General features: G+C 35.6%; 1 protein-coding gene across 3 annotated transcripts in view; it reads right to left on the bottom strand.

Moving 5' to 3' along the window:
- Positions 1-27,127, bottom strand: part of LOC120626800 (angiotensin-converting enzyme-like) — a 125,260-nt gene that overhangs the window by 48,558 nt on the left and 49,575 nt on the right. For 2 of the 3 annotated variants that reach the window (XM_039894549.1, XM_039894551.1), the window contains exon 2: positions 18,118-18,169. The exons of the other annotated variant lie outside the window; for it this stretch is intronic. The gene's annotated coding sequence lies outside the window, so the exon portion shown is untranslated. The remainder of the gene's footprint in view (positions 1-18,117; positions 18,170-27,127) is intronic. 3 annotated transcript variants of the gene reach the window in all.

Raw genomic sequence — 27,127 nt, 5'->3', positions numbered from 1 at the left:
CTAGTTAAAATTCTAATTACATGTAATATGGCGTAGCGTTAGATAACGGTCAGATGGGCAACCGCTAACATGAGTGTGTGTCATTGTAATTATCTAATAGTAGTAAGAGCTTTTGTGACGGAGCAAGTCCGTTGACATACTACTGACGTGCTTATTTCTGTTGCCAAGCAGCATTGTTGCAATGCTGTGTTTCGGTCTGAAGGGCGTGGTTGCCGGTGTAATTACAGGCGCATAAGTTTTAACACATACGCACAGGGGCATAGAGTAAGACGTAGCTGAACGGGTTCCTTGCTGCTCTTGCGATGTTTTTCCACTTCACCACCATGTAGGTCATCTGCTTGATCCGCCAATTATTACTACAAAAAAACCTATTATCTTTCTATTTATTAAAAAAAAAGCCCCCGACTTTCAATATACTGTACATCTACTAGCCAAGCCCTTTCATTTGACATGCATATTGAGGGATAAAATGGAATTCGCCATCTTGGGCTTATTTTCAAAAATAACTAAGGACGCTCCCGACAGATTAATCTTTGTAAGAAAAAAAAAACAAAATCAAAATCAAACATAAAACACACAACACGCCCATATACACCCACAAACACGTCATACACCCCTTCGTTTTTGACGCAAAAACGTTTCGATAAAAAATACGCAGTGTCAACCAAATCATATTGAGACACTGTAACATGCACTTCATTTTAACACCTATTCCCAGGGGCATAGGGTAACACGTTGCTGAACGGGTTCCTTGCAACTCTTGTGATGTTTTTCCACTTCACCACCATGTAGGTCATCTGCTTGATCCGCCAATTACTACTACAAAAAAACCTATTATCGGCCCACTACAGGCCCGGTTCTTGTCTCAGAATTAGAAAGGTTTAGGCCGTCGTATAAATGCGGATTGGTAGACTTCACACGCGTTTGAGTACATTATGGAGAACTCTAGGTATGCATGCCTTACGATGTTTTCCAGCGAGCAAGTTATATTTAATGGCTTAATTTGAAAACGCAACTGCGTTAAGTGGGAGATGCGTGCCGGAAATCGGTCCACAATTTTAGTGTACAACAAGATTTTAACTAAAGGTTACAAAACGCTTCTAACTTTGAAGAAATCTATAATAATAATAATAATAATTGTCTTTATTGTGTCTCATTTACAATGGATTCTTATAATCTAAGGAACGGTAACAACTGTGTTAGAAACTGTGTTACAGCTATTAACGCCCACCTCCGGGTTTGCTTAAATACAAAAAGACTAAAACAAAGAAAAATTTAAATATTACAACTAAAACAATACAACTTACAATTTTATAATGTACGTGTTCGTGTATGCGTATGTGTTCGACAGTGCGTTTGTGTATGTGTGTGTGTGCGTGTGTATGTGTGTGTGTTTGCGTGCGTGCTTGTGAAGGTGTGTATACGTGCGTGTGTGTGTGTGTGTGTATGAGTGTTCGTGCGTGTATGTACGTGTGAGGGTCGCGTGTTTTTGAGTATGTTTGCAAGCAAGAAAATCTGTATCAATATTCGTGTAAAATTTATAAATTATAGATCGATTATGATGATATTAAGCAGAAAATCGACTCCCCGCTTCTGAATGATATTGCAGCGATAGAAACGAAATGAGATTCCAGACTTGAGTGCATTTAGCCATGACATCCTAACATTTCCTATTCTACACTCTCAAAGTGGGAATTATTTTCGCATTTGGTATGTGAATAATAAATGAAATAAATAAGCCAATTTACCTGTATTACCATTTATTTAATTACTTGCCACTTATTTTATAATTACGTGTTACAGTTAATTCATAAAGTGGGTAAATACTCGTAGTTAAACTTTTAATAAATTGATTAGAATTTTTACTAATTTTTATTTAGATAGTTTTCACGAAACAATTAAAATTATATTTGATTAACAACCAATGTTCATGACATTGAGTTTGTGGGTATTTTGATATAAATATGACTGCATTATCGATACACTTCAGTCATGTATGGACTCGAACGATGCAAATATATCAACCGGTGTGATTATGACACCCTCATGGCGCAGTGGTAACCGTTCGTTACGGTGTTATTATAATAACTAATGGTCGCCCACTGGTCAAAATTCGGCCATAATTAATTTAAATAATAATCTATAAATACAGATTTTCCCAAGGCACATAAACTGTTAATTTGCCTTAATTTTTTACAACATATTATAATCCAAAAAGTAATTAAATAAAAGAGTATATATATATATATATCATATGCGCGTGTGCATGTCAAATAAATTGGTTAAAACGCAGTAGTGTGTAAAATGTTTAATGTATATGCATAATTTAAAAAAAACTTAGGTATTTTGCATTCCTTCTCTACATAAATTATAACTGTGTAAAATTCCATACTACTCCTTCCGCGCAATAAGTACGTATGGATGATAATAATAATGATAAAAAAAAAATACGTTAGTGTAAACTGCTAAAATAGTTTTACAACATCCGAATACCTAAATATATACAATTCTGTTTTATCTTAATTTTACTTGATAAACCCACCCCTGCAAGTTGTTCGAAACCTTAGAAGTGGGATAACATTTTAACCACAAGAAGCCTTACGTAAGTAAAAGCAATCCTTAAAAAATTGTCGGCAATATGATATTGTTTTATAACAGAGAGACCAAGTTTTTGTTATAGTAGATAATAATTGACTGACCAAGCATATTTTCCACCTGATGGTATGTGTAAAACCTGTACACTGCAACAGTTAGTCCTAAACTGCCTCCAACTTTAGTCCTAAAAGTGCTGGAATGGAAATGGAATTCGCCATTTTGTGGTGGCGGCCATCTTGGGCTTATTTTCAAACATAGCTAAGGACGCTCCGGATAGATTCATCTTTCTAAGAAAAAAAACAAAATCAAAATCACACATAAAAACACACAACACGCACATACACCCACAGACACGTTATTCACCCCTTCGATTTTGGCGCAAAAACGTTATTATTAAAAAATACGCAGTGTCAACCAAATCATATCAAGACACTAACAGCACAGTAAAATGCACTTCATTCTCATTGTTTTTAAGCTTTGATTTGCTTACACTTCAATATACAGTAATCCTTATCCATTCCTTATATTATAAATGCGAAAGTGTGTTTTTTGTTCGTTCGTTTGTTGTCGTTACTTTACGTACATAACCAAGAAATCAACCGATTTTATTTTTGTGTTTTGTAGCGTGGGCTACTTTTTTTATTTAATTCGGAAAAAAATCGATAACGGTTCTTGTAAAACCGTAGTAAACATGGTCGAAGAATGCGGGCACCAACTAGTTTCGATTCTCGAAAACAAATTTGATTTCTGTTTAAATCAGATACTCAGGGTACAAATGACTGGAGTTTACTTTACCGACGTAATCCAGGTGTTAAGGAAATTAGATATTGATTTATTATTATCAACAATATTTGTACAAGATCATAAATAGAGATATTCGCAAATACTAATATTGATAGAAGCTTTAAGGAAGCGTTGGATGAAATCATAATATTTATGATACCGTATAACTACATGTATTATTGTTATTCCAGGAAATACAATTTTAGGAGTATAAATTTGGGGGATGCGGACAAAACTCACATAATACGTTACTTGCCTAAGACAGATAACAGTGTGTTCTTTGCTGGTCGGAATTATGGTCTTTGGCGCATTCGGTACAATCATATCATGATGTTTCCAGGAAATACTTAATTTTCCTATAGGTACACCTCAGTGTTTTGTTTACGATCTTCTGCTGTGCATCGACCTTTGCCTGCTCTCCCACAACAGGGGGGGTATAAATATCCAATATGATTGGTCAGACCTAAGGCCAAGTTAACTTGGACTTCTATTAATCACATAAATGATTGACAGCGACGTTTTAGAGTGCTTTCTAAGACACGGGTGAAATGTAATCGCCCGATTTTGCATTATGAAATGGCACACACTCCCAGTTACCGACTTAAAATTCATAATCAATAACCTTTTCACGCCTAAACTGTTAGGCAGATTTCGATAAAATTTGGCAAAGATATAAATTGTACATAGTGTTATCACGGAAAATGAATGAGTTCTTACGATATTCTTTATATATCTTAATTCAAGTACAAATTTGCGTATTTATGCCAGTTGATAATAAATCATCATATGAAACCATTCCGGCCCTATACAGGGCACGGGTCTCCTATTAAAATAAGTAGGGTTTAGGCCGTAGTCCACCACGCTGGCCTAGTACGGACTGGTGCACTTAACACGCCTTTCAGAACATTATGGAGAACTCTCAGGCATGCAGGTTTACCTGCGATGTTTTCGTTCACAGTTGGAGCAAGTGATATCTGTCTTTGAGTGAAGTAATTTGAACAAATATCGTAATGAATGTGTATTACTCGTATTTTTCTTCTTTCATTTTTAAATATATTTATTATATTATATCTATGTTTATGTATTTATTTTGGAATATATATGTATATATAATTGAACATCCCGCTCTCTTGCAGCTTTTCCTTCTGCCAGAGGTTGCCTGTAAGAGATTGCTTGCAGCAATGAGGCCGCCTTTGCATGAATACAATTCTTGTTATTTTGCTTATTCTATATTTTATGTATATTTTGATGTTTGTGTGCAAAAAAGTATTTCTTCTTTCTTCTACTTAAAACGCAAATAACGTAGAAAAACTCACTAACTCTTAGTTAACAAGTAAGAGATAAATTCATACTAATCTATATAAGGATAGCAAACGCAAATAACGCCAAGAAATACGTTTTTTGCACAAAGGGGGGAAAATGCTGCCAATTGGTAGCTACGTTTTACGTTTCACTTGGTAGTTACATAAAATGTTACCTTTATTTTAAGCCTTCTAAATAATGCCACCACAAAACCTCGTTACGGTAAGTACGTGTAGCTATTATGTGGTGAGCTGAAAGCAATTGGCTTTAGAAATAAGTTGAATGTAAGAAAAAGTTTCAGGCGTTCCAGATTTGTACATTTCGTATATCGGAAGTACATAACTACTTCTACAGCTGTAAGTCCACAGTACATGTTGTACATGTCTTGCAACTAGTTTTAAATTCTACGGGTTTGCACCGTTCTAAAATGGTCCACACATCAGATCTACCACCGCTGCGTTATCTGATGCGTGGTTGCAATTAAAACACATTGGTACCACAGCGTTCATAAGTTCATAGTTGCATTGCAAATTTAGCGTAAAACTAATTGAGCCAAGTCAGTATACTTTTGTGCTTATTTAAATTCCTGTACAGGACTTCAATATCACCTGGTGGTAAGTTACGATGCTGTCAATGTCAAAGTCCCATACCATACTCTGTTTCTACGCGACATCGTAATGGAACGCTAAAACGCTTGGCAGCCTCACACTCCATGTAGGCTATTCAATATGATTCAATTTTGACGTGACAACGTCTTATAAATTGGTTTGCCGGGTGACACTTCAAGAAACTGCGTTACGCTCCGCTCACGTTATGCGCTCACAATGAGAGCGAGTGAGAGGCACGCGCCCGCCTAAGAGCGAGAGAGACAGACATAAAAAGTGAAAGGCACGCGTCCCTTTGTAGTAAACGCTGTTTCATTGTACGCAAATGTATTGCAAGTTATTGTATGTATATTTGTATATAAATACGTATGTATGTGTAAAGGTAAAAATAAAATTTTGTTAATATGAAATTCAGTGCGAGATTCTTTGTATAAATTAATGTTTTAAATATAATTCTTTGTATAAATAAATGTTTTAAATTGTTACTATTATTTCATCCTTCTTCCTACTATACGAATGAATATTCACATTAAAATTATTTTACCACTCAAAGTCGTTGTCACGTAAAACTTTCGCCCGTATACCGACTTTACAGGCAACCAATTTTTTTATTTTTTTGTTTTTATACCAATTAACCGTAGAGATTGGACAGATTAACTGGGTCACTTTTGTATGGCGAGAAAAAAAACCCCTATAGTATCTGTTGTATAGAGATACGAGAGTATTTATTCTATAATAAATCAGCGCATGAAGGTGGTTATTAATTACCACCTCGCGTGTGACGAAGAGCTTTCCATTGCGGCAACATAAATTAACTGTGAGTGAATGGGATATAGGTAATCCATAGATTAATTGATATTAGCTTGTAACGTGCATTATATTGACATGGAATGAAAAAGTATTTCAATGGCTTTGATTAAGTAAATAGATACAGAAACATATTTTTTTTCTCTTATAAAAGAACCCGTATTTACTTTCTATTTACTTTTTTAATTCGTTTGTATGGAAAAATAAATAGAGTGATTTCTTATGAAGTATACTAATGCAACCTTTAACATTATTTCTATATATCTATAATATATTAATTTTTCTGGTCAGAGGCTTTGGCCGTCGCTAGTTACCAACTTAGCAACAAAGACGTGCCGTTATGCGATAGGGTTCGATACGAGCGTTACGATGTCGCGAAGAAACCGATTAGAGTTTAAATCAATTACTTCACTTTTTTAAGAAGAACGATTTATTGCACGGGCAGCAATTTGGTTTTACACGGGGTCGCTCAACAACCGATGCTGGTGTTGAGTTAGTAAAAAATATATTTGAAGCCTGGGAGAAGTCACGGGACGCACTTGGCGTCTTCTGTGACTTGTCCAAGGCTTTCGATTGTGTACAACATGAAACATTAATCAGGAAACTACACCACTATGGAATTCGGGGCATAGCTCTAGATTTAATGATTTCCTATCTTAATGATAGAATTCAAAAAGTTGACGTGAACGGAAAGCGGTCTAACGGGTCATTTGTGCAAATTGGTGTACCCCAGGGATCTATATTAGGACCCTTCCTATTCCTCATTTACATGAATGACCTTCCTTACCTAGCTGAGGACAATCACGGGATAGTATTGTTTGCTGATGATACATCATTGATGTTGAAAATAAACGTCGTGAAAAAAATCTTGACGATGTAAACATATGTCTCGCTAAAGTAGTACAATGGTTTGAGGCTAATAACTTAGCTCTTAACGGAAAAAAAACGAAGAGTATTAAATTCACACTACCGAATGTTAAACAAGTAAAAACCATTGTACAACTTAATAATGAGGAGTTGGATTTGGTGGATACGACAATCTTTTTAGGAATAACTTTAGATGCTAAGCTTCAATGGGGCCCACATATAAATAATTTAGCGAACAGACTTAGTTCTGCAGCATACGCGGTAAAAAAGATTCGTCATATGACAAACATAGAAACTGCTAGGCTTGTTTATTTTAGTTATTTTCACAGCATTATGTCCTATGGCATTTTATTATGGGGTAATGCTGCTGATATAGATTCTATTTTCGTCCTGGGCTGTTCGTGCGATATATAAAATGGGCCCAAGAGAGTCATTAAGGGATAAATTTAAAGAAGTTAAAATAATGACGGTGCATAGTCAGTACATATATGAAAATTTAATTTATGTCCATAAAAATATATCAAAATTTAAAAAGAAAATGCACTGTAACAATATAAATATTAGAAGCAAAAATAAACTCGTTGTGCAGTTTACTAGGCTACACAAAATTGCAAATTCATTCAAGGGCAATTGTATATTATTTTATAACAAATTACCAATTGAAATCTTTGAGTTGTCTCTCAATAAGTTCAAAGTTTATATAAAACGTAAGCTTACAGAAAAATCCTATTATAACATTAAGGATTATTTAAACGACAAAAAAGCTTGGGTGTGAATTGCTCTAGCTTCATAGCTTAATTTAAATTTACTGGAAGATGGTGATAACAAAAAAATAAATTTACCCGGCTAAGTTTGTTGTGGGCTCTTCTTAGACCAGGGCGCGTTTGGAACCCTCGTAGCTTTAGATTTAAGTTGGCGAACGAAGTTATCACCATCCCGTTACAATTATGTAAACAATTATGTATGAACGCTTCATAAGTGCCTGTGATAGGCCTACATGAATAAAGAAATTTTGAATTTGAATTTGAATTTGAATTTGAATTATAACTGCCATAATCCCTCACAGGTTAGCCCGCTACCATCTTGGACTGCATCATCACTTACCACAAGGTGAGCTTGCAGTCAAGAAGTAACTTTTAGTGGAATTAAAAAAAATGCAGAGTACTACGGAAGCGGGCTTGGGCTTTTATTTACAATTTGTAACGTTCTCGTGAACCGTGTTTAGGACCTGCGTCCCCTACACCTTAGGCATTGCCGGTAAGGGAAAACCTGCATGCCTGAGAGTTCTCTATAATGTTATCAAAGGTAAGTGGAGTCTACCAATCCCAAACACTTGTCTTTCTGAGAGAGTACTCGTGCCCAGCTGTGGGCGTGTAAAGGGTTGTTGATCACGATATTACTATAAGCGACTTACGATTTATGAACGCTACGAAATATGATAGAAAATACAGCGAAGGACCATACCTTTCTATTTTCAACATGCAAATTTACTTTAAATATACTCTAAAATCATTATTTAAATTTAGACATAAATCGAATCTAGAACCTCGCTTGCGAAAAGAAGCGCCATTGCATAAATATGACCTAAGTATTGAATGAAAACCCACGCACGTTTCCAATCCCTCCAGAGCGTGGGATAAATGAATTGAATATGTAGGTACATTCAAGGCTTCACTAGAATGCTAGGCCGTAAATCGACGATTAAATAACGAACAATTCTCACTTTAGTTAGGTATTTAACTGAATTGCTAATGGCACATAATATTAAAATATTTTATAAGACACCTTAAATATATTGCAATCGTTAAAATATTCATTTATTTGAAAAAGATGTGAAATTAGGGGAGTCAGGCAAACCATACTGATTGACAAACCAATAACAAAATTACATGTTTAGTGTTCCATACCCTAAGGGTAAACTAAGACTCTGCTGTCCGTCCGGTAGTCTGTCTTTACGTCCGTCACCAGGCTTTATCTTATGAACCGTTATAGTTGGACAGTTTAGATTTTTACATAATATGATGTATTTGTGCTGCCGCAATGACAAACATAGTAAAAAACAGAATAAAATAAACATTTAAAGGGACAACAGACGAGAGGATGATTTTTTTTTGCCATTTTTACAGATTGTGCGGAACCCTTTGTGCATGAATCCGACTCGCATTTGGCCGGTTTGTTTTTCATCACTTGTATGCCACGATCTCGTTGTTTGTTTAATTTCTCACGGGTCACATTTGTAAATGATACGCGCATAGTATAAACAACACAATGCCGTGGATTAAAAAACAAGGTATCTAACAAAATCTAGGAACCAACCAGTAAAAACTCACGCACGTTTCCAATCCTCATGAAGCGTGGGATGAATGTAATATGATAGCTAATTCAAAGCTTCACTTATCGTGTAAATTGTATACGTGCAAATTTATACTCGTACCTTACTTATTACTGAATTGCAAAATCACAAATATTACCTATATTATTTTAGTGAAGACCGACCACCGATTTTAATTAATTAGCAAACCAAGTGTTGGTGGCGAGAGTTAAAAATATGCAAAGAAAAAATAAATTTCAGAAAAATGTTCATAGTTTCGAATCTAATATTAGATCTTATTTATTCTCACATGGTTTAAAACTTTTTATACGTTTTGTGTTAAACAAAAATATAGCATATTTCATAGATTCTTGGCACCCTTGAGCCTGTGTTTGTTTATTTTGGATTTTATATTAATTGGTAGTTCATTTATTAATCTTCGAAGTAAATAATCTATTGTTCTTTCCCCATAAAAATTATATATTTCAATTAAATTTTTCACCATAGTCTGGTTCAGTTTTTGAACTTTTATTTTATTTATTAGGTATTATTATAGACATACCTACGTTAAACCAGACTTAGTTAATCTTATAGGTTTGCATATCTTTATATGTATATTTCTTGTGTGCGTGTGTATGTCACTGAACTCCTCCTAAATGGCTGGACCGATTTGAATGAATTTTTTGGTATTCGTTTTGGTGGCACCCTGGATGGTTTAGATTCCCAAATCAGCCCGACAGATGGCGCTGAGGTCCGCTAGTTTTATTATAAAAAAAACTTTTGACGGCAGATAAGAATAGTTGTCACCACCCCGCCTCTAGCCGCGGGTGTCCAACGAGGCGACTAGGGGAATATAACGGAGAACGGGTAGCAGCGTCCATCTAATACCATCTACTGCGATCACAAACCGTGGTAACCAGCGTGTTGATTATGGGAAAACCCATAAGAGTTGAAAGTGGCCTTTAGACCAGCAGCCAGTATAGGCTTTTGACGATGATGAAAAATTAAAATGCTCTCCTGTAAAATTGCTGATTTGTTCCGACAATGTTAATAAGAACAGGCGAACTAAATGTACACCCACGCACGTTTCCAATCCCTCTGAAGCGTGGGGTGAACGAAATATGTATGTAATTCAAGGCTACGGTAGGATGTTATTCCTTATATCGTATAAATTATGGGAATTCATACTTTAGTTATTTCTTATTTGACTTGCAAATGGCAAATGATATTAAAATATTTTGCAAGAGCTCTCTCAGAAGCGAAAGTCTTTTGTTTTTTTTTTTCGAGCACTTGTTCCAAGCAGTTCTATTAATGGTTGAGTGTGCACGGCCCTTTGATGCGACCCACGCTTTTGGCTGCCCTGCAAATAGCCCTTTATGCAAGTGCTCCAGTATTTTGTAATGTGGGTAAATAATAAAACTTTATCGTGCCTGTTATCACCATCAAAACCCGCGGTAAATCTCAATAAAATTTTATTCGACAATCAATATCCAAAAAAAAATGTCCCAGACATTTTATTAAATTGGCATCATTCAAGAAGCATAATTTTATCGAATGTGCTAAATGTGCTTATTTGAATAAATTCAAATTCAAAATTTCCTTATTCATGTAGGCCTATCACAGGCACTTATGAAGCTTTCATACATATTTATTTACATAATTGTAAGGAGATGGTGATAACTTCGTTCGCCAACTTAAATCTAAAGCTACGAGGGTTCCAAACGCGCCCTGGTCTAAGAAGAGCCCACAATAAACTTAGCCGGGTAATTTTTTTCCTTAGTAATCCTTAAAATTATAATAGGATTTTTAATAATTAATAGTTCTCAAGTAAAAAAAAATATATATTCGATTCGCAGTCAATGGTCATGTAATTGTGCCGGTGAGAATTTTGATGTAAATAGTGATGCATTTTCGATACACTTGAGTTTCGTACGAAACTCAGATGACGCAAAGATATTTTTATTAGTGTTTTTTAACTACACTTGGAGAAATTATCAATATTATAAATTTAAAATGCATATAATAATTTTCAATTAATTAATAATAAAAAATAAAGAAAAAGCAATCTCTTGTTTAAAACGTGTCTCATTGTAATATGGACCTTTGAAAAAGTAGATCGAAACTGCAACGTTTCCTACTAGATGACGCTACAGTCGCTATAAGACTGATGTGAAAGACATATACTCATTTTGGCATCGACGGTAGGAGAGCTTAATTGGAGAAAGCGCTCAGGCCGCGATTGCCAGAGAGTCGCAGGTTCAAATCCTGTCGGTTCCGAATTTTTTTTATATGAATTTTGAATTTATAAAATTGACGCAATGATACCTATAAGGTTCCTATCCGTTATCATCCCTCGGACCTTCAATTTGAGTCGATTTGGTATTGAGTCAACAAAATGTTGTGCAAAAGCCATAACTCGCAAAAGCCATAAAAACTCAACGTTGTGATATCTTTCAATGAAACGAAAGGAAGGTAGTTAAAACTTTAGATTCAAGGTAAGTAAGTGGTCAAATACACGTTTGAATGCTTATGTTTAAGGTATTAATGCTTTTTTTGGAATTTTATCCAGGACCGAAAATTATTTTTTCTAAAATCGTTACAATATTTTAAAAGTAGATGAATATCCAGGAACAGTTTTTAAGACCACATTTCTCGTTTATAAACCACTCTTGAAGGTACACCTATTATCTTTATACCGCGATACAATGAAGAAACAATGTGACGAGAGAAAAAAAAAACAAAAGGATGTCGCCACGTGAATAAAATATCGCCGCCTTTGTGACAATTTGCAGATCCAGGACGGCAAAACACGAATCCCTTTTATCTTCCCCTGTTCGTATGTTTATGTATTCATGTTGAACAGGATGTTTATCCGTGAGCCTGCACAACAATCGACGTCGCTTTTTGACGATGATGTCTCTGACGGCGCGGCGGCGGTGAGAATCTAACAACTAATTTCGCAAATATTTCTTTTGAATTTCATTTCCGGTTCTTTCTTCAACTGTTGTTCTGCACTAAAGGCTTGTTTACAACGCTGACGCAGCGACGAAGTGTTGCATTATTGACACTAGGTATAACCTAAGTCTTTCGTTGTTTCGCCCACCAATCTGCATTGGGCCAGCGTGGTGGCCTTAACCCCTTCTCATTTAAAGAGGACACCCGTGCTCTGTAATAGGAAGATGTGATGATGATGATTTTAAGTCTTTCGCTGAACACTATCTTAATAGCACTGGTTAATTCTTAAATTTATCAAGATACATTTATAACCTAAGTCATTCACTGGATACTTTTTTATCCCACTTATTATACTTAATTATTGAGATCTATTGTTCGCGAGATTAATTCTTTTCGCACATACCTACTAATAAAAGTCAAGACCAAAATATCTCAACCCTTTTTTATTGGGTGAAATCCTGTTTTTATTATATCAAGCAATTGCAATTAAGATAAAGGAATTTAAAACATTCCAAAACTGCTTAATTACATATTAAGATTAACTTCTTTATGATAATCTTAACCTTTTAAAAATAAAGTAAAATCACATCACTATATCAAAACAAGAATGCCATAAGACAATATTCACGATACTCCACATACCTTTATTTTCATCTGAAGATTCCTCCTCGCGTTAACCCAATAGCGCCGGCCGGGACGATATGTGCTAAGAATTCGGAGCAATTAATTACACGCCCCAACGGACCTTTACCGCTATTATGTATATACACATTACATATACAATAAATAGTACCTACACTTACTAGACCACTAGACGAAAATGTATGAGCTTAAGAGGGTCTTTTCTAATTATATTTTGTACAACAATTTCGCAATCATTTTACGTAACTAACTTGCTTATCCTTTAGTAAGGCATGAGCAAGTTTTATACCTACTTGCTAGATGAAGAAAAAAACATTATGGTTGTTGCAATTTCAACCAATGGGACTGTTTAATAGACATCTGCAACGGCGCTTAACCCTAATAGGTCTTTACATGGGCATGAATTCCTACATCGATACCTTGATTTACCTAATGCTAAATTAGGACTTGCACTCGCTTTTTTTTAATACTATTAATTGATGGAATTAACAATTATTCATTGTAAAGTCAACATCTCCCGAGGATGCTCCGGTTTCGGAGCGAAACGTGCGTAGAGGGTACATTGCCGAACATCTGTTTTGTGTGGAGTATAAGGATTGAAGAAATTATAAATTACACCATACAGATTATCTTGCTGTTCGCGGAGTAAAGCAAATTAAGCTTAATTGATGGACCAAGCACATGGCCAACCTGTCGCCTATAAATAGGGCACGCAAGAACTCGTCCTTGAACGTACCGCCCTGTGTCCATCACCAAAGGCGAAGCTGTTAAGTTTGATGTGTCTGTAATTAAACCGGCAACCACGCCCTTTCAGGTCGGAACACAGCATTGTAAAAATGGTGATAAGCGGCAGGATTAAGCATGGTGGTAGTGTTTCTCCGGACGAGCTCTGTCACAATAAGCTCTATGTACTACCACTCCAATGCAGTGGTGAGCATAGGGGGTATGCACAAGGAATGCAGATGATATACAAAGCCTACCCTTAAGTATTTATAACTCGTACTGGAGTTTTTCTTCATTTTGTATTATCATGCAGATGATAGATAGCTCTAATATCTCATACCAATACGATATGCTTCTTGGGTGACACCATCGATCCATCCAAATTTACTAATTTTGCGATTTCAATACGCCAGAAACTACATTAGTTGAGACCGTATTATAAAACTGACGTTGTTATAATGTTAGGTCTTATGTGTAGATCGACCGATAATTAAGAACTTGTTATTATAAACGTGCCTTAAAGATCCACAAGCTTATATCAAAGAATGTAATAATATATTATGTGTTAAGCTGAACTGCATTGTAACATCATCTTCATCTATTGTGCATTTTTCTGCGGGGTAAACCTGTTATTATTAGACGTAAAAACAAATGTAACGGTTTTAAATATTTTTACGCATCTTAGGTATGAAAATCAGCTTTTTTGTGCTAATTCAGAGCTCAGTTATTTGAAGTCACCGCTTTACTGACTTAACCGCAAGAAACATGTTTGAAGGAGTAAAAAATAATTCAAATTTTTGCAGCTAATTTAAAACTACGTACGGTATGTAACGAACTTTTAAGTGGTCTAATACATATTTTTATTACTATTTCCCAGTTGGCAAAAACAAGAATTGGGCAAAAAACCGCGGCTTCGTGAGCTTATTACCTATTAACGTAATAATACTATGTAACAGCATCTCTATTATATTCTTCTTTAAATAGAAGACACATGAATAAATGATGATTTTTGTAGAAACACTTATATCTAAGTGAAGGATTTTGCAGTAAAAAGTTTGGAATAGAACCTTGTTTTTATTGTAGTTCGATCATTGCCTGCAATCCGACGGCTAGACTTCTAACCCTTAAATATCGTGACTTACGAGCTCCCTAAAAGCCGCTCGTCTCTTTTATTACGTTCTTCCACAAATTGCTTTGTTCAATGCGCCATATTGTCGATTTAACTTTAGTATTTCATTTACCAGTTGAATATCAAGCAGTTGTAATTACACGATACGTAATGTTAGAATATGTAAATAGAATTAACGCTATCGCATATCTACTCAAACCCAATGTGATAGATAGATCATGTACTTTTTAAACACGTGTAACTTGAGAAGATACTGAATCTTGAGTAGTTCTTCATTTGTAACAACAACAGTGAAATACAACATCGCATTATTTAGCCAAAACCATAATTTAAGGATTTTTATGCTACTACATATACTTAGCGGTTTTATATAGTTGTTATAGTTTTATAGAGGCTTACTTTAATCTCTACATATCGACTCATTATCAGCCCACTACTGGGCACGGCTCTCCTCCATCAATTAGAAGGGGTTTAAGGCCGTAGGTCACCACGCTGGTCCAGTGCAGTTTGCTGGACTCCACATACATTTGAGAACATTATGTACTCTTAGGCATGCAGGTTTCCTCAGGATTTTTTCCTTTAACGTCGAAACAAGTGATATAGAGTAAAGACGCACCCCTTACTTTTCTAAGTAAGGGGTGCGATATTTATCTATAATACTAACTTTAAGTCAGAACCGAACCTAAAAGCAATAGATGTAAAAACAATTCCCGTAATCTCCCCGTACATACAAAGTGGATACCTACGCCGTGAAACTCTAGCCAACGGTTTTAGAGAATTTAGTAAACAAGCGGTCGGTTCCACATTTACATAAGCCAACGATTCGAGATATAAAAGATTAAATAAAAGTCAGAACTCCTCCTTGGACAACACCAAATTACTCTCAATCTGAGCTTAAGAAGTAATCCGAATATATAAAATAAGAAGTAATATATAAACCATGCTTCGTCATATTGTAAGCTGCTTTGAGAGCTTCCGGTGGTTATGAGCTAACTTGAAAGCAAAACAATAATATTTTTATACAACAAAATTAAATTAAATACAATCACTCACCTAGCTTAAAATTAAAAAAAATAAATACAGTTGAATGGAATTAATTGAAACACATCTCTGTAGTAAAAGGCACATATTGATCTGATGCGGAGTAGCCAAGTGTTTATCCTCCGGCACGCACCTACAACTTTTTGGAGCTATGTGCGTTTATTATTTTAATAATTACATAGCACTTGCTTTAACGGTGAAGGAAAAGATCGCGAGGAAATCTGCGTGCCTGAGAATTCTACATAAGGTGCAAGAAGAGACCTCGGACCTTGGTAGAGCGATGGACTACGGCCAAAACCCTTCTCATTCTGAGCGGAGACCCGTGCCCTGTAGTGGAACAGCCATCAGTTGATGATGATGAAATGGAAAACTAAGATGGTAGCGAGCTAACTTGTTAGGATGTATGGTAGACAGACGGTTTCTACGCAACATAGCACCGGAACACTAAATCGCTTAGCGGCACGGCACTGTCGGTAAGGTGGTAACTAACCAGACCAGACCAGAGAAAATTCAGAAATTATAAATTCCCAAATTGCCCCAGTCGGGAATCGAACCCGGGACTTCCAACTTAAAATCACAGCGCTCACCGTTGCACCAGGGATGTCGTCAAAATGTAAAGAACAATCACCTTAATCTCATCGTACATACAAAGTAGGTACGCCTTACAACTCTAGACAACGGTTTTACAGAATTGAGTAAACAAGCGGTCTGGTCCTAATTTACATAACGCAAAGATTTGGTAAAGGTAAACGAGGTTGCCCGCTTAGTATTAAGGTACGTTGTTTCAGAATGAGCCCAATTGGTTTAGATATTCACGTAATGGGTACTACTCTCATTACTCAGCTGTAGTGGAGACTAGGAATGTTGGGGTATCATTAGTCAGTAGCAGTAAGACTCTAATTAGCACGAGAGTGAACAAAATAAGTTTGAAAGCTTCCAAAAACAATAAAACGCGTTCAGAAGCCTTTTTTAATTCGGTACCTAACCTTCGTACACCTCAAGTAGTGGCACGAGCAGTAGCGTTTGTCCATCCATATCCATTTAAATAAAACGATTTCCATGACGATGTCGGTCAGGGTGGTCAATCTCCAGGGAGATTTTTAACTACGCCAAAGATATTATAGCCAAAGTGGGCTCACGATTCCCTCGCTATCATAGAGATGGCAGATCCGATAAGAGCGGAGGAAGATCGATCGAAGCACAGGATTGAGTCATCTCCAATTTTCACCGCGTATTTCATCGCCAACTCTGGGTTGGTAATAACAATCCTAATACTATTCGTTGGAGCAAACCGGAGATCGAACCAAGAACCACATGATCTTCAGTCGAATATGCTAACCCCTAGATCAACCGATTGAAGTTCACTGCTGGACGTTTGGAGTTTCAAAATCCACGGCTTCCTTCTAGCGGGTCCCAGCGACTAGTTTGATGTCGTCTGTCTACCACGTTGGGGGCAAACCAAAGATGCGTTCTACCTGTGCGGGGTCGCCATTCCAGCACCTTGGAACCCATGTTCATCGGTTCTCCGAGATATGCACCCATTTATAGCTTCAGCTTTGCGACTCGCTGAGCTGTGCCGGTAACTCTAGTTTTTCTACGGATCTCCTCATTTCTTATTTAGTCACGTAGATGTACTCCCAAAATTGGTCTATCTATCGCCGGCTGAGTAACTCTGCGCCTTCATATGAGGCACATAGTAATACATCTCATATAGGTACTCCGAATAGCATTAATATGCTCGCATACTCATACATCATTTACCATTACAGTCCAACTTAAGGTACGGGTCTAGAATGAGATGATGGTTCTAGACCCTAGCCCACAATGCTGCAGGGTGAATCGGTAGAATTCACACGCCTTTTGGAACATTATGGTGAACTCTAGCGTACAAGTTACCCCACGATCAAGTCATATTTTTTGACGGCCGATTGGCGCAGTGGGCAGCGACCCTGCTTTCTGAGTCCAAGGCCGTGGGTTCGATTCCCACAACTGGACAATATTTGTGTGATGAACGTGAATGTTTTTCAGTGTCTGGGTGTTTATCTATATACTATAAGTATTTATGTATATTATTCATATAAATTATACATCAGTTATCTTAGTCGCCATAACACAAGCTACGCTTACTTTGGCGACTAGATGGCGATGTGTGTATTGTCGTAGTATATTTATTTATTCATATTCATATTAAAGTGCTTCAAATGCACATAGCTTTGGAAAGTTAGAAGTGCGTGCCGGGAATTGAAGTCGGTCCCTTTGAAAGGGAGGCTGAAGTCCTAGCTACTAAGCTATCACCGCTAATACTTTCATAATCATACACTTATATTACTAAATTATAGAATTTGTATACAACTAACCTTATTTGCGTTTTATTTCTTTACGAAGATTGTGAAAATGTCAGCAACTCACCTGAAACGAAAAAAAATTTAATATCAGATAGATAACTTTTGGATAGTGTGTTACTGTTACATATTTTTTTGTATTTATTTTAATGAGGTTTTCCATAAATTCATTAAATACTTTAATTCAGGGTACATTGGTTTAGACTGTAAAGCTAATGTTGACAATAATCATACACTGTTGATTATTTATATCCATTCTCGAAAAGCATGCTCGAATATTCCAGATATTTTTAGCGTCAAAGCAAACCCTGCTTTGTTTGCGGTGGACTCCGCTTGTTTCCGGGGTTTAATAAAATACCACGATAAAAGTTTTGTGTGAAAAAACAAACTCTCGCAAAACGCGAAGGTAAATTAAACTTTATCCTAAGCATTTTTCTGACACCGTAGGAAGTTTGTTCTCTCATTTTCGGAAATTATGAAGTCAGTTGATATCGCGGCCGCAATACTGAGGTAATCCTTGGGTACTTATAAATACTTATATTATAAATGAGAATGTATCTTAATAGATATTTCCTTCGCAACAACAGAACAACCATTTGTCGTGATTTTTCAATAGAAATACTAAAAGGGTTGTGTATGGGATCGTGCAAAAATATATGGCTTATAATATACTTAGCATCCGCCGCATTTCGCATTCCGGGGCAATCATCAGATCAGCTCCACATCATAATAATATTGCAATGTCATCCGATTTACATACTATACATGCAAAGTTTCAGCTCAATCGGAAACCAAGAGACGTGCCAATTTAACTTGCAAATTTGATTCGAGACACTGGGACAGGTGAAACTAATTAAATGCGAGGTATGAATGTTTTCGGCTTATAAGGAACCTACAAGTGTTTTAGAAAGTTTAACTGTCATACATCATCATTATCAACCATTTACCGGCCCACTACAGGGCAAGGGTGTCCTATTAGAGTGGGAAAGGCTTAGGCCGTAGTTATCCAAGTTGTTGCCTAGTGCAGATGGTTGACTCTTGTTGAAGAACGTGGGGATAGTACTTGGAATAATAAAATTTTTCACTTCTTACATTTGACATATAATCTAGCAGAGTTTCCCCCTACAACTACTTGATACAGAATGAATGCGTGAGAAGGTAATGCTTCTACTTTTATACGGCTCAGGTACCGTTTACAATGTTGACAACAAAACAAACCAATAATAATATTTTACGATATTAGTTCACAAAATATATTGTTATTATACTATTTGGAAAACATTAAATATTTACACAAGTATTATCACGAATTATATAAAGCAAAATAGAACTATTAAAGCAATTATATATTAATGAATCTTGTAGTGACGTCACAACATGTTTAAGGCGTAGCGTCGGTATCAGTAAGGGGGAGCAACCGCTAACATTCTACAAAGCCACGATACCATCGCGGAGACCTCTCAGACATGCAGGTTTTCTCACGATGATTTCTTTTACTGTTTAAGCAAGTGATATTTAAAAACGACAATGAAAACGCACATAACTCCGAAAAGTTAGAGATGCGTGCCGGGGATTGAACTTAGTCCCCCAGTTATTATTTCGCTTATACAAATCAATAGGTGCCTTTTAATAGAGATATGTTATTTGAAATTCAAATTCAAAATCTCTTTATTAATGTAGCAATATCACAGGCACTTATGAAGCGTTCATACATATAATATTATGTTTACATAATTGTAAGGAGATGGTGATAACTTCGTTCGCCAACTTAAACCTAAAGCTGCGAGGGTTACAAACGCGCCCACAACAAACTAAGCCAGTTTTTTTTTTGTTATCACCATCTCACAGTAAATATATATTAAGCTATGAAGTTAGAGCAATTCACACCCAAGCTTTTCTATCGTTCAAGTAATCCTTAACATTATAAAAATTGTATGTTGTATTTAATTCAATTCAATTGTATATAATTTCATTGTGTTTGATCAATTTGATCTTATTTAATGTATTTTATGTGTATTTATTTTAATTGTAGGTATAATACTAGATATCATTAATATTTTAAATTATGTACCTACCAAATTATTTTTATGAGCATGCATGAACATAGAATGTCCGTAGAATCAAAATCAAATGACCTTGTAAAAATTTAACTTAGCAAGTTGTTCTAAGTCCAAGGCTATGGGTTAGATTCCCAGAACTGGAAAATGTATGTTTGATGAAATGTACATCATTATCTATATATTATATCTAAGTATTTAAATGTATATTATTCAATGAATATTCATCGGTCATCTTTGTACCTACCCATAACACAAGCTACGCTTACTTTGGGGCTGGATGGCGATGTGTGTATCGTCGTTGTATATTTATTTATTTAAATAAGAAATACTGAAGTACTGAAATGTTGATAAGAATAGATAAGAACAAGGCTTGCAATATTAGGTACTCTTGATATTACTTATCTAGAGTCATAAAATTCCTAGCAATTAATGCCCTGTTCAAAAATCTTATCAACTTTATACATGATTGGAATAAGCCACGCTGGTTTGAGAGTGGTGACGCTAGGCTAATAAGTAGAACAATCTAAAACGTTTATTTACCTACTTGATAAAATTAACTCATCATATCAACCCAATATTGTCAGCAGAAGTACACATTTCATCTTTCATAAGGTAATCTTAATTACTGTAGAAATAGAACTCAGTAAATACCAACATATATCAATATTCTTTTATAAGTACGAGAGGGTTGCATCCGAAATCAGGAAATGTGTCTAAGTCGTGTCCAGCTTTCGGCAGCAAACCTTACCTAACGGTTGAACGCGAGCTAAGATAAGGGAAAGCAAAATCGCGAAATGTGCCTAGTAAATATGTACTTACAAATTTGTGGAAACATATCTAATTTTGTAACTATGTAAATTGTACAGCTGTTTGTTTTTAAAATAAATAAATACCGGCCTACTACAGGGCACGGGTCTTCACCCACGAAGAGAATGTTTAAGGCCTTACACCACGCTGACCCAGTGCGGATTGGTGGAAATTTAACTAGTTGTCATGGGATGAAAAGAATATAGTAACTCGTCGTCATTTTAACTGTCTTTATGCCAAAAATCAAGTTAATTGGTCACTTGGTTAGGGCTTGAAGTAAGAACAAACCAAAAAACTTTCGTTATAATATTCAGTATCATGAACAGCCTATAATAGTCCACTGACGATGCACCGATAATAAATCACGATGGACTCACGACATAAAAAGAGTGACGGGAGGGTGGGTGGATGAGGAAGGCTGAGGGCTAGAACTTAGTATCAACCAGCACAAAGAGCCATAGGTTTTATATTACGTGTAAATTATACACTGACCTCATTAAATAGTCAGTTATCGATGTGGTACTACGCCTAGTGGCAACTGACTAACACATTAAGCATGCTAATTTAGCCTTTAATACCCTTTAATGTGACCTTAGCATACGTAACCTACAACGGAGTGTAATTATGCTAATAGATTAGGTAACTCGGTATAACCAGCCTAACTGAAGAGTTGAAGGTCACAGATATTCAGATACAACATCGCAGCGTCGCAGAAACAGTGAGAGATAATTGGGCTTAAATGAATCATCTAAGCACACAGTTTCAGCGCAAAGCATTGTCAGTTGAGACTTGAGGCTTTGCATACGTCGTATGTTTCGAACATGAGTTGTAAAATTTAAGCATTACGGTTTTGGTAAAATTATTGTATTGCCAGTGTTTTTTATATATTAATGAATGAATGAATGAATACACTTTTATTGTACACCAAAGAAACAAAAAGTAGTTACAAAGATATAAATACAAATCAAGAGAGTACAATTTCGTGGCCTTATCGCTACATAGCGAGCATATGTTGTCCAAGCTGCGATGTGGACGCACTGCAAGTTGTGGCATGCACAGGGTTTTTCACCAGGGTAGGCATAGAGAAGGAATATGGTATAAAATGGAAAAAAAATCCTCATGTACGAGAACATAAAGGTTTTAGGTTAGGCAACCGTTTTGTGTATGACGTGTACGCCACTGACTATGTGTATAAATTAATTTAATACTTTTTTTATAATTTACTAGCTGACCCCAGCGCCATCTGTCGGGCTGATTTGTGAATCTAAACCATCCAGTTTACCACCCAAACGCATACCGAAAAATTCATTGAAATCGGTCCGGCCGTCTAGGAGGAGTTCAGTGACATACACACGCACACAAGAAATATATATATAAAGATTAAGACAACGTTGTTTAAATACAGAGTAGTGTAAGCGTTACTTTAGGAATAATCAAATAACGTCGTCGAAATTAAATTAGTAGTAGTTTAAAAAAAATATTAAAATCTAGCTGTTTTCTACGTTAAATAAGTGTCGTGAGGTAGTGTTATGCATAATATAAGCCGCGCAGAATATCGTACGTATGTTAATTAAACTCCTAAGCTATACGACCAAATAGCATGAAGAAAAGGGAAAGGTTTATCTAAATAAAGTTGTCTTCATAATGTTTTTTTTTTTTTGATATGATTGAATAATGACGGTTGAAAATCACCTCTTAATTACGTCATCATTCGTCAAATCAACACACTTATGTCATACACACATGAGAAGAGTTTAGGCCGTAGTCCACCACGCTGGCCCACGTTACTACACACGCCTTTGAAAACATCATAGATAACACAAACTAAAAATTTCAAAACCACAAAATACATGATTGTATCTTATTTGTTACATATACAGTACCTACTTGAGAAGCAAAAAAAAAACAGACAGGAATTATAGAAAAGTACCTCTTATTAGCGAGTAAGCATGATACTTCGACAGCCGATTGGCGCAGTGGGCAGCGACCCTGCTTTCTGAGTCCAAGGCCGTGGGTTCGATTCCCACAACTGGAAAACGTTTGCGTGATGAGCAATATGTTTTTCAGTGTCTGGGTGTTTATATGTATTTTCTAAGTATTTATGTATATATAATTCATAAAAATATTCATCAGTCATCTTAGTACCCATAACACAAGCTACGCTTACTTTGGGGATAGATGTCGATGTATGTATTGTCGTAGTATATTTATTTATTTATTTATTTATTTACTTATATAAAAACCCACACAAAATAGTTTTCATCCAAAACAAATAAATAAATTGCTACCCGTAGAGCACTATCCCTACCATACGTACACCTATTACCTACACAAATTGAAGTGGAACTGTCTGTACTTACGTAGATCAAATCATTGATTCAAGTGCCGACACTTGCACTGCAATTTGTATCCACTCACCCACGAAGCATCTCAAGCATAAGTGGTAGCAATTTGAAAACTCTTTACTCTCACTGTCACAGGACCGTTTATCCTTTTGCAAGCTTTTTTTTTGTTTACTGTAAATGTTGGCATACTACATGGCATTATCATAAGTTACTACAAATAAGAGAAAAGTCTGATATCTGGACCACGTCCTGAGACATGTGCGACACCGACTGCTCCAGCTCATATTTATGGGCACAGTAGAAGGCAAACGACCTAACTTGAATGGACAAATATCGTTGACGTGGAAACACAGTAGAGAGGCATAAAATGAATGAATGAATTAAATAATACACATTTATTGTACGCCACATAAAGGTCAAATTAAAATTAAACACAAAATATACAATTTGACGGTCTTACCGCTACAAAGCGATCTCTTCCAATCAACCAATGGCGTAGAACATAGCCCAAGAAGAAAGATAGGTGGTACATATATATATATCACACGCCTCGGAAACAATATGGCATGCAGGTTTCCGCATGATGTTTTTCTTCATAGTGAAAGCTAAAGATGCGTGCCGGGTGTAACAGAAAACATATCAAAAAATCAAACAAAAATATAGGGCTACTTTAATTTATTTTATTTAACATATTAAATATGAAATAAGTTAAGGGTAATTAATAACTAGTTTAGAATATAATTAGTAGCTATTTTTAACACACATCCTTGCAAGTTCTCAGCTATGAAGATATAACTACGGCCTTTGGACCGGAGTGTTTGTATTTTCATTGCTTTGGGCATTGAAATTTTTTGCAGAGTTAATAAAGAAAATCAACGAAGCGATTAAATACGGAAATCAAGCAAACATTTGACGCAGGAATGATTTTAGTAAAAACTAATTCTTATTAAACGGCTTAAATAATTTTTGCATTCGTTGTGTATAATATATTATTTAAATAACAATACATGTAACTTACACTTTATGGTACAGCATAAAAAGGTAACAGCACAGATAAAAAATTATAACAAGTACTTAATAAAAAAAAAACACGTAACGTTTGAGTTTTTTCATTAAAATATGGCGCCTACTAGCCGCCATGTTTAAAACCAGTGTAGATACATAACGTAAAATACATCTATACAAAATCGCGTGTGATTAAACAGGCGTGTTATCAGTAGTTTGGATAAAGCAACAGCCATTGGACATTGAAGATTTTCTGTTGTCATTTAACTACCATCAAACACGGAAATGTATGTAATCTACAAATTAATTAAACTATCTACTGGTATTCCGTTTCCGAAAAAACCTTGTAAAAAACTCACAAAATTGATTAAAAAATTATATAAAAGGATATAATTTCACCAGTCTTTGTTTTTATTCCAATTAGTTCTCCTTTCGAATTTACAGAAAATCTGTTAACAAAAACCGTGATGTGAAACTGAGAGCAAGCCGATAATCATATCAGCGCAATTAATAATTATTTGGTTCGCATGCATTTTATGGAAATTGAATCACGTTAGTAGGGATATATATATCACTACCTATTGAGTAAAGAGGAGTAGGAGGAAATTGTTTTTTTCCGGGCAGTTGAAGGAAAATGGTCCACAGAAGAAATTAGGCAGAGATGTAAAGTAAAAACTTAATCCATCGCGATTCAGCTACAAACTCATTAAATTACTAGCTCTGCCCAGCGGCTTCGCCCGCGTATATTACAGGCAGACAGACAGGCAAAAATGAAAAATACAGTATTGGCTTAATTATCGATTATAGTGTCCTCCAAAAAAATATTTTCAAAATATCTTCAATGTACAGAATTCGACCGTTTACAGTTTTATTATAAGTAGGTTACCTAGTACCTAGATATTATCTTTATAAATTACACACTCAAAACCATTGCGCGATTTGTAGTGTGTTACGTGGAGTCAAATGGAAATTCAAAATTCGATTATTTCAAGTAGGCTGAGTTTATAAGCACTTTTGAAACGTAAAGACAGTCTGTTTGCAGTGACTCTAACACTGGTTCGGAAGGAAAGATTCCACCGAGAAGAGCCGGCAAGAAATTCTGCAAATTAAAAAAAAACATAAAAGACGGCCTTATCGTATTTTGGCGATCGTGTATTAGGGAAAGAGAAGAGGAGCGTACTCTCGTTCAACCGCTTTCCTTACATACGAGTAAATAGAGCAAGCTGTCATTGCCCACTTTTATTCTCCAGCTTTATTATCAAGCCCATAGTTAGCCAAAAGCCCATAGTTAGCCAAAAGCCCATCGGTAATAGTGAAAGTGGCTGTAAAATGGTAAAGGAAAAAGAAGATCAAGCGGTACGTATATTCACCCTGCCTAGCAAAGTTACTGGAATCGGAATCAAAAGGGTGAAGCCGCAGCAAAACTACTTAAGCTAAAATTGAAAATGACCCCGAAACGTTTGCACGTGCGCAACGTGACTCGCTTAGGAATCTAAGGAAATAGAGAATTTACCCATGAATGTGTAAAACTAAATTCTTATATCTTTATTGTTATTTGAAACGCTACTACCGTTATTTAGATAAACATCCAAGGAAAATCACATGACTCTGTTTTAAATTGACAACTTCGCGTTGCGGAGTCAATTACTCAGTTCAAGGATTTACTTATAGCACTTTATGTACAAAACATCAGCGTACTCTTATCATACGTACCAATAGAAGAAAATCGTTTCTAACCGACTTCAAAGCGAAAGTGTGTGTTTGTTTGTCCTTCCTTCACTGCTGATCTGACTGGGCTGAAATAACTTGCGTAGGATCCTGGAGAGGTCGAGGTCCATTTGTGCATCTTTTTTCTTCTTCTTTGCAATATTTATTTTTTGTCTATAGGAATAGGTCTCAAACTTTGATCTAGAAGCTTTTCAATTTCCAATAACAGAAATCATACCCGTTTTTTGTACCGGTGTCTATTACTTAATAGATTATGACATCCCCAATAAAATCGGTTTCCCCCTTAAACAATATTTTACTAGTGTTTTAGAAATTCATAGAATTATTTAATTTTAAAAATGGCTGCGCTCAAACTGACTCTACATACTTTACTTTATAGGTAATAAAGTTTCTTTCAAATATTTTATTATAAATTATAGTATTATTATTGTGTTTTATTACTGAATAAATTGAAATTGAGATGAATGTTGAACTAAAAAGACGATAAGAATCAAAAATGTAACACCCACTTCAAAGATAAATACGGTCTGGAAAAAAAGGCTCCATTTTTTGCCAAAATAATGGTATATTTTTTTAAACGAATATTTCTATGGCTGCGTAACCAATAATAGCCCCAGCGCACACTACATGTACTACTTCGATTAGCTTCATTGTATTTAAGAGTACAAAACTTCAACGAGAAAACCAAAGTTTTCTGGAAAGTATGGAACATTTTTAATATCACATCTCGAACTTTTAATATCGCTGAAACGAGATGCTAACTCTAAAAAGCCACTTTATCACTTTGAGCGATGTTGATGTCTAAGATCAATGCACTTATCAATGATCAATTAGTTCAAACTCAACTTTGTTGTCATGAAAATACACACATTAACATAATACCTATCATGAACATAAAGTCTCTCGAGCACCGAAAGAAGTTGATGGGAAATGTTACCAGACGAAAGTATTTAATGAAGATAGCAAATGTTACCAAAGACAATAGTATTTTAAAATCTTTCTAAAAGTACACCCTGTTTCTTTAAAGTATGAGCATAATGAATGATTTTAACGTGTGTAAAAAGTAAGTAAAAGCTGACC

Source organism: Pararge aegeria, chromosome 10 (genome assembly GCF_905163445.1).
Source record: "Pararge aegeria chromosome 10, ilParAegt1.1, whole genome shotgun sequence".
NCBI classification, from domain to species: Eukaryota; Metazoa; Arthropoda; class Insecta; order Lepidoptera; family Nymphalidae; genus Pararge; species Pararge aegeria.
This window is presented reverse-complemented; position numbering and strand designations above follow the sequence as displayed.